At 43.2% G+C, this 11,678-nt stretch overlaps 1 long non-coding RNA gene across 2 annotated transcripts; it reads right to left on the bottom strand.

Annotated features, from left to right (window-relative positions):
• Window positions 1–6,138: 6,138 nt before the first annotated feature.
• LOC140202242 (uncharacterized) lies at window positions 6,139–10,167 on the bottom strand. Of its 2 annotated transcripts, none has more exons than XR_011887049.1 (3): window positions 9,975–10,167; window positions 7,771–7,948; window positions 6,139–6,467 (listed from the first exon to the last, which is right to left on the bottom strand). It is a non-coding gene; the product is annotated as an uncharacterized lncRNA (long non-coding RNA). The 2 variants fall into 2 exon arrangements; XR_011887048.1 differs by lacking the exon at window positions 6,139–6,467 and adding an exon at window positions 7,548–7,664.
• Window positions 10,168–11,678: the final 1,511 nt, after the last annotated feature.

An 11,678-nucleotide genomic window follows, 5' to 3' on the forward strand; every position in this document is an offset into this window, starting at 1 on the left:
ACAATCTACGCTGATTTGATTTGACACATAATGATGCATTTTACTGCACATTTTGATGTTTTGAAGTACAGTGCATATAACAAATAAAACTAATCTTTCTTCTAAAACTTCAGCCACAGTTTGCTCATGATCCCTCAGCAGAACCTTCTTTATTACTTCTCCCTATGTTGTCAGTGCAAACATGGACCACCACGACTGAAGAGATGTCCTCCATCCTGGCAACAGGCAGGCAATACAACCACCAGGACTCCATGCTGCAGAGAACAGTGTCTGTTCCCCTAACAATGCGATGCCCTATCACCACTACATTATCCTTCCCCAAGGATCGTCACCTTGTCGTGGTGCAGAGGCTTGTGAGTTCCTGAGATCCCCAGAGCGATGCCGTCTGGAGCTCAGCTCCTGGTAGGGTCACCCATAGCGGCGAGGTTCCAGACAAAGGGCATCCAACCAAGACCTCAGCGGCGGGGCAGGTGAAAGATCACGGCAGTGAAGGTGGAGGAAGGCTTCAGCTGTGAAGGGTCCCCAGTCATCTTGGATGCCATGCCACTGGACCCTGACCCTGATCTGTCAAGGACCTGGTGTTGGCTGCCCATGCATCAGCCTCCCTACATTAAACAAAGTCACACACAGGTATTCTCCTTCAAGGGAACAACCCCTTGGGAAAACATACTCAACTTGAGTGATCGTAACACTCACAATACCACATTCCTCTTTTCTTCCCCCAACTTGAATGGCGCCCTGTGGACAACTTGCACATTCTCCCTGCACTCCTCGACCCTGTCCATGCAGGATCCATGGAGCTTCTACCTGCCAGTCAAGGTTAATGGTGGAGTCGCCTCAAGGATTACCCTCTGGTTATCGTTACCTGCCTCTTGCAGTATCATCCTCCTGTCCCTGATCACTGATCAGATTTGAGGACATTAGTCTATGGGGGTATGATCATTTGCTGGAACAGAAAGTCCAGGGTATTGGCCCCCTCCCTGATGCATCACATTGTCTGGAGCTCAGAGTCCAGCTTGTCAATCTTGAGCTGAAATTCCTTGAACAGCCAATACTTGCTGATACCATGAACCCAATGTCATCCACCAGTTGCAACTACAGCACAATGCCTGCCAAGACATTCCTGTCCCATTTAATTAATTGAATTGGATTACTTTGAATCGATTTAGTTATTTTAACTTGCTATATTCATTGGCAAAATTAATATCTCTGATTTTAATATGGTATCCTTGATCTAAAACACCTGACCCAGCAGAAGTGACCAAAGTTTATTTATTATCAAAGTACATATATGTCACTATATACAACCCTGAGATTCATTTTCCTGCGGGCATTCACAGTAAATACAAATAAGCACAATAGAATCACAGCATACAAACAACCAATGTGCAAAAGACAACAAAGTGCAAATATAAAGAAAAACATAATAATAATAGTTAAATAAGTAAATAATTAACACTGAGAACATGAGATGTAGAGTCCTTGAAAGTCAGTCAATAGTTTGTGGAATCAGTTCAGTGTAGGGAGGTGTGAAGTTATCCATGCTGGTTCAGGACTCTGGTGATTGAGGGGTAATAACTTTTGCTGAACCTGGTGGTGTTGGACCTGAGGCTCCTGTACCTCCTTCCCAATGGCAGCAGCAAGGAGAGAGCGTGGCCTAGATGGTGGGGGTCCTTGATGGTGGATGCTGCTTTCCTCCGACAGCACTGCTTGTAAATGTGCTCAGTGGTGGGGAGAGCTTTAACTGTGCTGGACTGGGTTGTACTGACTCCCTTTTTTAGGCTTTTCTGTTTAACAGTATTGATATTTCCACACCAGGCCATGACGCAGGGAGTCAATATAATCTCTACCATGTATCTATAGAAGTTTGTCAAAGTTTTAGGTGACATGCCAAATCTTTGCAAACTTCTAAGAAATTAGAGCTCTGGCTGTGCCTTCTTTGTAATGGCACTTGGGCACCGGGCCCAGGACAGATCCTCTGAAATGATAACACCGAGGAATTTAAAGTTACTGACCCTCTCCACCTCTGATCTCCCGATGAGGGCTGGCTCATGGACCCCCTATAGTTGGTAATCAGCTCTTTGGTTTTACAAATGTTGAGCAAGAGGTCGCCACAACAGACAGGATCTCCCGGTTGCCACCCACTTCAGCTCTGCTTCACATTCCCATTTAGATATGTCCATACATGGCCTCCTCTACTGCCATGATGAGGCTAAACTCAGGTTGGAGGAGCAACACCTCATATACAGTCTGAGTAGTCTCCAGCCCCTTGGTATGAACATAGAATCCTCCAACTTCCAGTAATTCCCTCCCCCTCCCTGTCCCTATCCCTATTTCACTCTGCCCCCTCCCCCAGCTGCCTATCACCTCCCTCATGGTTCCGCCTCCTTCTACTATCCATTGTGTTTTCCCCTATTCTTTCTTCATCTTTCCTGCCTATCACCTCCCTGCCTCCCTTCCCTCACCCCTTTATCTTTCCCCTTACTGGTTTTTCACCTGGAACCTACCAGCCTTTTCCTTCCCACCCTCCCCCAACCTTCTTTATAGGGCCTCTACCCCTTCCCTCTACAGCCCTGATGAAGGGTTCCGGCCTATAACGTTGACTGATCGTTTCCACAGATGCTGCCCAACCTGCTGAGTTCCTCCAGCGTGTTGTGAGTAAGAGGTTGTGGCACCATTCAATTAGATTTTCAATCTCCCTCCTATATGCTGATTCATCATCACCTTTGACTTGGCCAATAAAAGTGATGTTGTCGGCAAGCTTACTTTATGGCACTGGAGCTGTACTTTGCCTCTCAGTCATAAGTATAAAGCGAGTAGAGCAGGGGGCTAAGCACACAGCCTGGTGGTGCACCTCTACTGATGGTGATTTTAAATAGATGTTGTTGCCAATCTGAATTGACAGGAGTCTGTAAGTGAGGAAATCGAGGATACAATTGCACAAGGAGATATTGCCCTGCAAGAAACACAAACCAATTACTAATTTGCTGGAGGAAATCAGCATGTCAGGCAGCATCTATAAAAGGGAATAAATACTCCACATTTCAGGTGAAGACACTCCACCAGTCCTGCATTTTGAGGGTGTTACTCAAGACTCTCGGCATCTGCAGAATCTCTCATGTTTACCAGTTATCAATTTGCTGACCTGTGACATCACTTTCCAGCACTGAGCTCTGAAAACAACTGTGGCCACGTATATCCTTCAAGTTAAACTTTACTCTCTGTTTTGCACCCCGCCCCCAACTCTACTCCGCGCAGTCTCAAGACCCTGCAGCCAAGTTTGAATAAAGAGCAACCAAGAATGACAAAGTCTGCAGCCTCAATAAAAGGAGCAGAGTTAAAAGCCAACCAAGATCACTGTCTCCAATAGACCATTTAGAACATAAAACATTCCAGGCCCTTCAGCCCACGATGTTGTATCAACCTTTTAACCTACTCTGTTCCCTCCCACAAAGCCCTCCATTTTTCTATCATCCACATGCCTATCTAAGAGCTTCTCAAATGCTCCTAGTGTAGTTGCCTCTACCACCACCCCTGACAGTGCATTTCACACACCTACCATTCTGTAAAAAAACATACCTCAGACATTCCCTCTATACTTTCTTCCAATCACCTTAAAGTGATGTCCCCTTATGTTAGTCATTTCTTCCCTGGGAGAAAGTCTCCCAGGGCGTGGGTCAACACCTGGAATTGTGAAATTGGAGCCCTGGTTGCAGGAGGGGCAGGACTGGGAGCTCAATACTCCAGTGCTCGGTTGTTTTAGATATGACAGAGTGGTGAGGGGGGCTGAAAGGAGGTTAGGTGGTGTTACTAGTCAGGGAAAATGCCATAGCAGTGCTCAGTCAGGACAGACTTGAGAACTCGTCTATTTAGGCTTTATGGGTGGAACTGAGAAATAAGAAAGGTACGACCACGTTAATGGGCCTATATTACAGACCACTCAACAGTCCTAGGGATTTAGAGGAGCAAATTTGCTGAGAGATCGCAGACTTGCAAGAAACATAAGGTTGTTATAGTAAGTGATTTTAACTTTCTACATATTGATTGGGACTCCCAATAATGTAAAAGGACTAGAGTTTGTCAGATGTGTTCAGGAAAATTTCCTTAATCAGTACATAGAAAACCCATTGAGAAATTGCGCAGCACTTGATCTTCCATTAGAGAATGAGACAGGGAACGTGACAGAATTTGTGTAAGGGAACACTTTGCATCTAGTGACCATAGTGTTTCAAAGTAAACACAAAAAAAAGATGGGTCTGGTCCGGATGTTGAGATTCTAAATTGGAGAAAGGTCAACTTTGATGGTATCAGAAAAGATCTGGCAAGTATGGATTGGGACAGCCTGTTTTCTGGCAAAGGTGTACTTGGTAAGTGGGAGGACTTCAAAAGTGAAGTGAGTAAAAGATTAAAAAGGTAAAGGCAACAGATTTAGGGAACTTTCATTCGCAAGATGTATTAAGGCCTGGTTAAGAAAAATAGGAGGTGCATAGCAGGTGTAGGCAGATAAGAACAAATAAGTTGCTTATGGAGTATAAGAAAATGCACAAGAACACTTTAAGAAAGAAATCGGAGGGCTAAAAGAAGGCATGAGGTTGCTCTAACAGACAAAGTAAAGGAGGATCCTAAGGGATCTACAGATACGTTATGAACAAAAGGTTTGCTAGGACCAAAATTGGTCCTCTAGAAGACCAGAATGGTAATCCAGGTGTGGAGTCAAAAGAGATGGGGGAGATCTTAAACAGATGTTTTGCATCTATATTTACTCAGGAGACAGACACGGTGTCTATAGAAGTGAGGCAAAGTAACAGGGAGGTAATGGGCTCTATACAGATTACAGAGGAGGAGAAATTTGCAGTCTTGAGGTAAATTAGGGTGGATAAATCCCCAGTGTGGTGATATCACGTGAAAGAACGTGATTGGAGAGAGTTCTGAGCATGCGCAGAAATGATAGAAAGATCTGGAAGCATGGCGCTGAAAGACACGTGTGATTGTTGCTGTTAAATAAAAGTTCTATTCTTCCAGAATATGGTTCTTTATTAGAAACTCACGGTACGTATTAATATAAAGAACACAACATGGTGTCAGAAGTCGGTCTGGAAGAATAATACGTTACCTAACACGGGAGAGTCAAAGATAATCAAAAAGAGTTCGAACTGTTGTGGTGTGCTAACAGTTTTACAAATGGAAGGGCTGCAGCCTCCACCGACAATTCAATTGTCTAGGAACGTAGCTAAGGATTGGAGAAAATTCAAGCAACGTTTTGAACTGTATTTATTGACGATCAAAGTGGATGGAAAACCGGAAGAAAACGAAAGCTGCGCTTCTACTCCACATGTAAGGGGTTTCTTCTTTTATGTTGCTGCTAAGGCTAATAAAAATGGCTTCTTCGTTATGTTAGAATAAAATGGCTTCTTTGTTATGTTAACTGCTGAGAAAGTGCTTCTCTCTTGCAGCTTGTTTGGGTTATAATTACTGATAAGAAAATTGTATTCATTTGCTAACCAATTGGGATAGATGTTATTCTTTCTTGTGTGTCTGTAAGCTATTGTTTGCGCAGGCTTTGAGGCAGAAGGTGCGATGGGGACAGAGAGAGGAGACGTGATGCTGTAAGCTGCGTGATGGGACGGACGCCCAGTGGGAGTCCGAGGCCCAGGGTCTTCGGTGAGGAGAGGAGATGAAGACAGACTTGTGTGGATCATCTGGTCAACCACCATGGTTGGTCCCAGGCGGCGGGTCGAGGAGGTCGGAGGGGATCGAATGGTGAAAGAACACTCCATTAATTGAGCTCCAACTGTTGTGCACAAAGTGGTTGAACTTTGATAAGTTTGGTGCCTTTTACTTTCCTTTTATATTTTATCTCTATTAATTACATAGTTCAAGTAAGATCTATAAAGTGTAAAAAAGTTTAACTGCATATGGTGTATTGTCTGTTATTTGGCGTGGTGGGGTACATCACACAGCATCTACACAAACTTGATTACCCAGTTTGGCGGGGCCAAAGGCTGCTCCCCCTAGACGAAAGCGAGCTGAGCGAGACTGAGGCTTACCGGGGGCTACACACGTAATAGGTGACAATGCAATTGAAGTATATAATCATTTTATTTTTGAAAATGGAGATCATTTAAAGTTGGAATCGATAATGGACAAATTTGAAGCATTTTGTATACCGAAGTGTCATGTGACGTACGAAAGGCACTTATTTTTTACATGTACACAGAGAGCTGGTGAAACAATTGATCAATATGTTACTGAGTTGAGACACTGGAGTAAATCATGCGAGTTTGGAGAACGGGCAGACTCTCTCATTAAAGACAGAATTGCTTGTGGCATTCGGGATAATGGTCTGAGAGAACGCCTGTTAAGGGAACAAGATTTAGACTTGGAAAAAGCTTTGATGCTCTGCAAAGCTTCGGAAACTGTGACGTCACAGGCTAAAGACCTTTTCTTTGAGAGCTGCAATGTACACGCTGTAAAAAAGCACAAACATATTAGGAAAAATAATAAAATGACAACAAAACCGACAGAGAGCAAGATGTCATCTGAGAGGAAAAAGCTATGTGATTGCTGTGGGCGGCAGCATCAGCCAAAACAGTGTCCAGCGTATGCAAAAATGTGCAACAACTGCAGTAAAAGTAATCGTTTTTCATGCTGTTGCAAAAGTAGAAAGCAAATAAGACAAGTAAATGCAGTGCTTGAAAATGAACTTGAGGAGTTTTATATAGATGTGCTTTGTGAAAACAAACAGTGAGAATGACTGGATTATTCCATTGCAAGTGAACCAAAACAATATTCTGTTTAAACTTGATACTGGAGCGCAAGTAAATGTTCTTGCAGAATCTGAGTTTAATGCATTAAAGCCAAGACCAAAGTTACATAAGACAAATATAAAAGTGACTGGGTATTCAGGTGCAGACATTCCAGTTAAAGGAACATGTGTGGCAAAAGTATCACACAAAAATATTGTGCACACGATTTCATTTGTGGTGGTGCCAAGGAATGTACGGTCAATACTGGGTTTATCTGCCTTTGAGAGACTGAATTTGGTGAAAAGAGTCTTAGTCCTGGACAGTGACACAGAGTCAGAATACAGTGACTTGATGAAAGAGTATGAGGACTTGTTCAAAGGGCTTGGTTGTCTTCCAGGAGAGCGCATGATTAAAATTGACAACACAGTGCAACCCATAGTACACCCATGTAGAAAATTACCTTTTGCATTGCGTCATCAACTGAAAACAGAGCTTGAGAGAATGGAATGGCTAGGAGTCATAAAAAAATTGATGAACCAACTGAATGAGTCAATTTGCTTGTCATTGTTGATAAGAAAAATGGAAAACTGAGTATTTGCTTAGATCCAAGAGGTTTGAATTGAGCCATTAAAAGAGAGCATTTCAAATTGCCTTCTCATGAAGAAATTATGTCACAGTTTGCTAATGCAAAGTACTTTAGTAAATTAGATGCATCCTCTGGATTCTGGCAACTTAAACTAGATGAACTGAGTTTAAAGTTGTGTACCTTTAACACTCCTTTTGCCAGATACTGTTTTCTTTGGCTTCCGTTTGGAATTGCACCAGCTCCTGAAGTGTACCATAAATCCATTCACATGCTATATGAGCACACTGAGGGTGGGGATACCTCCATGGACAGTAGTATTGTTTGGGGATCATCTGAACAAGAACATGACGCCAGACTTAGACAAGTCTTTGAGGCAACACGCAAGGCAAACCTGAAGTTGAGTAAAGACAAATGTCAGCTCGGAGTGACTGAACTTACCTTTGTGGGTGATATCATCAGCAATGAGGGCGTGCGTCCTGATCCATTGAATATTTCTGCTACTGAGAACGTGCCAAGACCGCAATGTAAAAAGGATGTTCAAAGGTTTATGGAAATGGTCCACTACATGGGAAAATTCATACCTAATCTTTCGGAACAGCTTGCTCCATTGAGGCAGCTAACAGAAAAGAAAAACAATTAGGAACATTGACCATAACAAATGCATAATTTAACATGTCTCTATCAGTCTCTCTGGGGGTTTATGAACACGAGTAGACCTTCTAAGTGGTTCACACAGTTCTTGTGTTTTATTGTTATTTCCATGTTTTGACCTGACAAGCTGTTTCCTCAGGCCCTGCAGGAGGTGTATGCAGAAATTGCCGTGGTCCTATCAGAGATATTTAAAGCATCCTTAGCAGCAGGCAAGGTACTGGAAGATTGGAGGATAGCTAATGTTGTTTTGCTGTTGAAGAAAGGCTCTAAGAATAAACCATGAAATTACAGGCCAGTGAACCCAACCTTAGTAGTGGGGAAGTTATTAGAAGGTATTCTGAGGGACCGGATATATAAGTATTTGGATAGACATGGACTAATTAAGGATAGTCAGCATGGCTTTGTGCGTGGTGGGTTGGGGAGGTTACCAGGAAAGTTGGTGAAAGCAAGGCAGTAGATGTTGTCTATATGGACTTCAGCAAGGCATTTGACAAGGTCCCGCATGGGGGGTTGGTCAGGATGGTTCAATCACTTGCCATTCAAGATGAGGTAGTAAATTGGATTAGACTTTGTCTTTGTGGGTGAAGCCAGAGAGTGGTAGTAGAGGGTTGCCTCTCTGACTGGAGGCCTGTGACTCGTGGAGTGCCACAGGGATCGGTGCTGGGTCCATTGCTGTTGGTCATCTACAGTATACCAACAATCTGGATGACAATGTGGTTAACTGGATCACAATTTTGCGGGTGACACCAAAATTGGGGGTGTAGTGGGCAGCGAGGAAGTGGAGCGGGATCTGGGTCAGCTGGAAAATGGGCTGAGAAATGGCAGATGGAATTTAATGCAGACAAGCATGAAGTGTTGCACTTTGGGAGGACCAAATCAAGGTAGGTCTTACACAGTGAGTGGTAGGGCACTGAGGAGTGTGATAGAACAAATGGTGCTAGGAATACAGGTACATAAGTCATTAAAAGTGATGTCACAGGTAAATGGGGTTGTAAAGAAAGCTTTTGGCACATTGGGCTTCATAAATCACAGTATTGAGTACAGGAGATGGGATGTCATGTTGAAGTTGTACAAGACATTGGTGAGTCCTAATTTGGAATATTGTGTGCTGTTTTGATCATCTACCTGTAGGAAAGATGTAAATAAGCTTGAAAAAGTACCGAGAAAATTTACAAGGATGTTGCTGGAGAACTTGAGTTATAAGGAAAGATCGAATAGGTTAGAACTTTATTCCCTGGAGTGTAGAAGATTGAATTGAATTGACTTTATTTCTTACATCCTTACGTACATGAGGACTAAAAGCTTTTACATCTCCAAGTGTGGAAAGAGCAATTTATAGTAATTTGTAATAAATAGTATGTACAACAGGACAGTGAATATAACATAGAGATACAATTGTATCTGCGTGAATTGATCAGCCTGATGGCCTAGTGGAAGAAGCTGTCATGGAACCTGTTGGCCCTGGCTTCTATGCTGTGGTACTATTTCCTGGATTGTAGCAGCTGGAACAGTTTGTGGTTGGGGTGACTTGGGTCCCCAATGAACCTTTGGGCCCTTTTGAGGGGAGATTTGATAGAGTTATACAAAATTATGAAGGGTGTAGATAGGGTAAATGCAATGCCATGGGTTAAGGGTGGAAGTTGAAATGTTTAAGGGGAACATGAGGGGAAACTTCACTCAGAGGGTGGTGAGAGTGTGGAATGAGCTGCCAGCACAAGTGAAGGGTGCGATTTCAACTTCAACATTTAAGAGAAGTTTGGCTAGGTACATGGATGGGAGGGGTATGTAAGGCTATGGTCCTAGTACAGGTCGATGTGACTAGCTAGTTTAAATAGTTCATCATGGACTAGATGGGCTGAAGGGCCTGTTTCTGTGGTGTGTTTTTCTATGACTTAATCCACTCAATCTATGACTCTTATCATCTTGAACAATTCCATCAAGTCACCTCTCATCCTCCTTCAATCCAAAGAGAAAAGCCCCAGCTCACTCACCCTAACTTCATAAGACACACTCTCTAATCCAGGCAGCATCCCAGTAGATCTCCTCTGCACTCTCTCCAAAGTTTCCATATCCTTCCTATAATGAAGCAACCAGAACTGAACAGAATAATCCAAATGGTGATCACAGTAGGTAGGTTTCAGTTCCTGGGAAGGCTTGTGGAATCCGTGACATAACCATGACTTTGTTGTTACTTTGATTTGTTCTGATCTGAGACCATAAAATACAGACAGTTTTTATTTTAACTTTTATTTATATATAACAAATTAAGTGATTTGACCAATAAAGCAATAATAAATCAGTTCCTAATCAAACATAAAACGAAGTCCAAAAACTTCAAGTTGCCAATCAAAGATTCAAAGTACATTTATTATCAAAGTGTGCATACAGAATACAACCCTGAGGCTTCTCCTTCCGCAGGCAGTCACATGAAGCAAAGAAACACCATGGAGCCCCTTCAAGAAAACATCAAACACCCAATGTGTGAAAAAAGGACAAATTGTGCAGATGCTGAAAAGAAAAGGGACAACGCATAGAATATCAAACATCAAACCCGGAGCCCAGTAATATTCAGTTTATTTCAATGGGCTAGCATCTTGCCACCTGCACACAGCCCGCCACAGGGCAAAGCATTCTTCGCTGAAGCAGCTCAGACCCCATTGATTGCCCTGATCAAAACTCTCAAAAATAGCGGTATTTAAAAAAAAAGAACCAGAATCCAGGAACACATGCAATATGAACCGCGAAGTTCTCCAAAACGAGTCCTTATCTCTCCGATCAACCCTTGCTATGTGGATCCCATGATTCCTGCACTTTCCTCTGACAGCAGCAAGTGAGAGGGAAAGGAGGACCAGTCAAGTGGTTCCGAACACCCACCCGTCCTCGTCAACTCTGCTCGATTCCTCAATTGGAGAGAAGCAATGGAGTCGATCTTGGGCTTGCACCCCATCTCCAGGCTTTCAGGCCTTCAGGCTGCACAAACAGCTCCAAACATCACCAAGCTCCCCGTTGAAGGAAGGTCAGTAGGGAAAGAAAACATCAAACTGAGCCTGAAGGAATTCAACATTACATCTAAAAACTAGGAAGACATTGCAGTCAATAGATGAACTTGGAGGAAATCTGTTCAAGAGGGAGCTGCTCTACATGAGAGTGACCTTTGCTGTGCTGCAGAGAACAAGGGGCAGCTGTGACAGGAGAGACTGAACAACCAAAAGACCCAACGACTAACCACAAACACCACTTACTCTTGCCCACACTGCACTGGAATATGTGGATCCCAGATCGGTCTCTACAGACACCTGCGGACTCACCAGTAGACAACCCTTTAGGAGAAGATCATACTTGACTAGAGTGATCACAAGAAGATCTGCCTCTACCACCACCCATGGCAGGGCATTTCATGCACCCACCACTCTCTGTGTAAAAACTTTACCTCTGACATCCCCCTGTACTTTCCTCCAATCACCTTAAAATTATGTTCCTGCATATTAACCATTTCCACCCTGGGAAAAAGCTTCTGGGCGTCCACTCGATTTATCCCCTTATCATCTTGTACACCTTGAGTAATATCAATACCTGGCAGAGTTATTTTGGGGGGGAGGGTTGCGTAGAGGCGTAGAAGGAAAAATAGAAATTCCTGTGTCTATGTCACTACACTGGCAATAGGAATATTTGGCTGTAATCAATTCAGTCTATCA

This window comes from Mobula birostris, chromosome 8 (genome assembly GCF_030028105.1).
Source record: "Mobula birostris isolate sMobBir1 chromosome 8, sMobBir1.hap1, whole genome shotgun sequence".
Lineage (NCBI taxonomy): Eukaryota > Metazoa > Chordata > Chondrichthyes > Myliobatiformes > Myliobatidae > Mobula > Mobula birostris.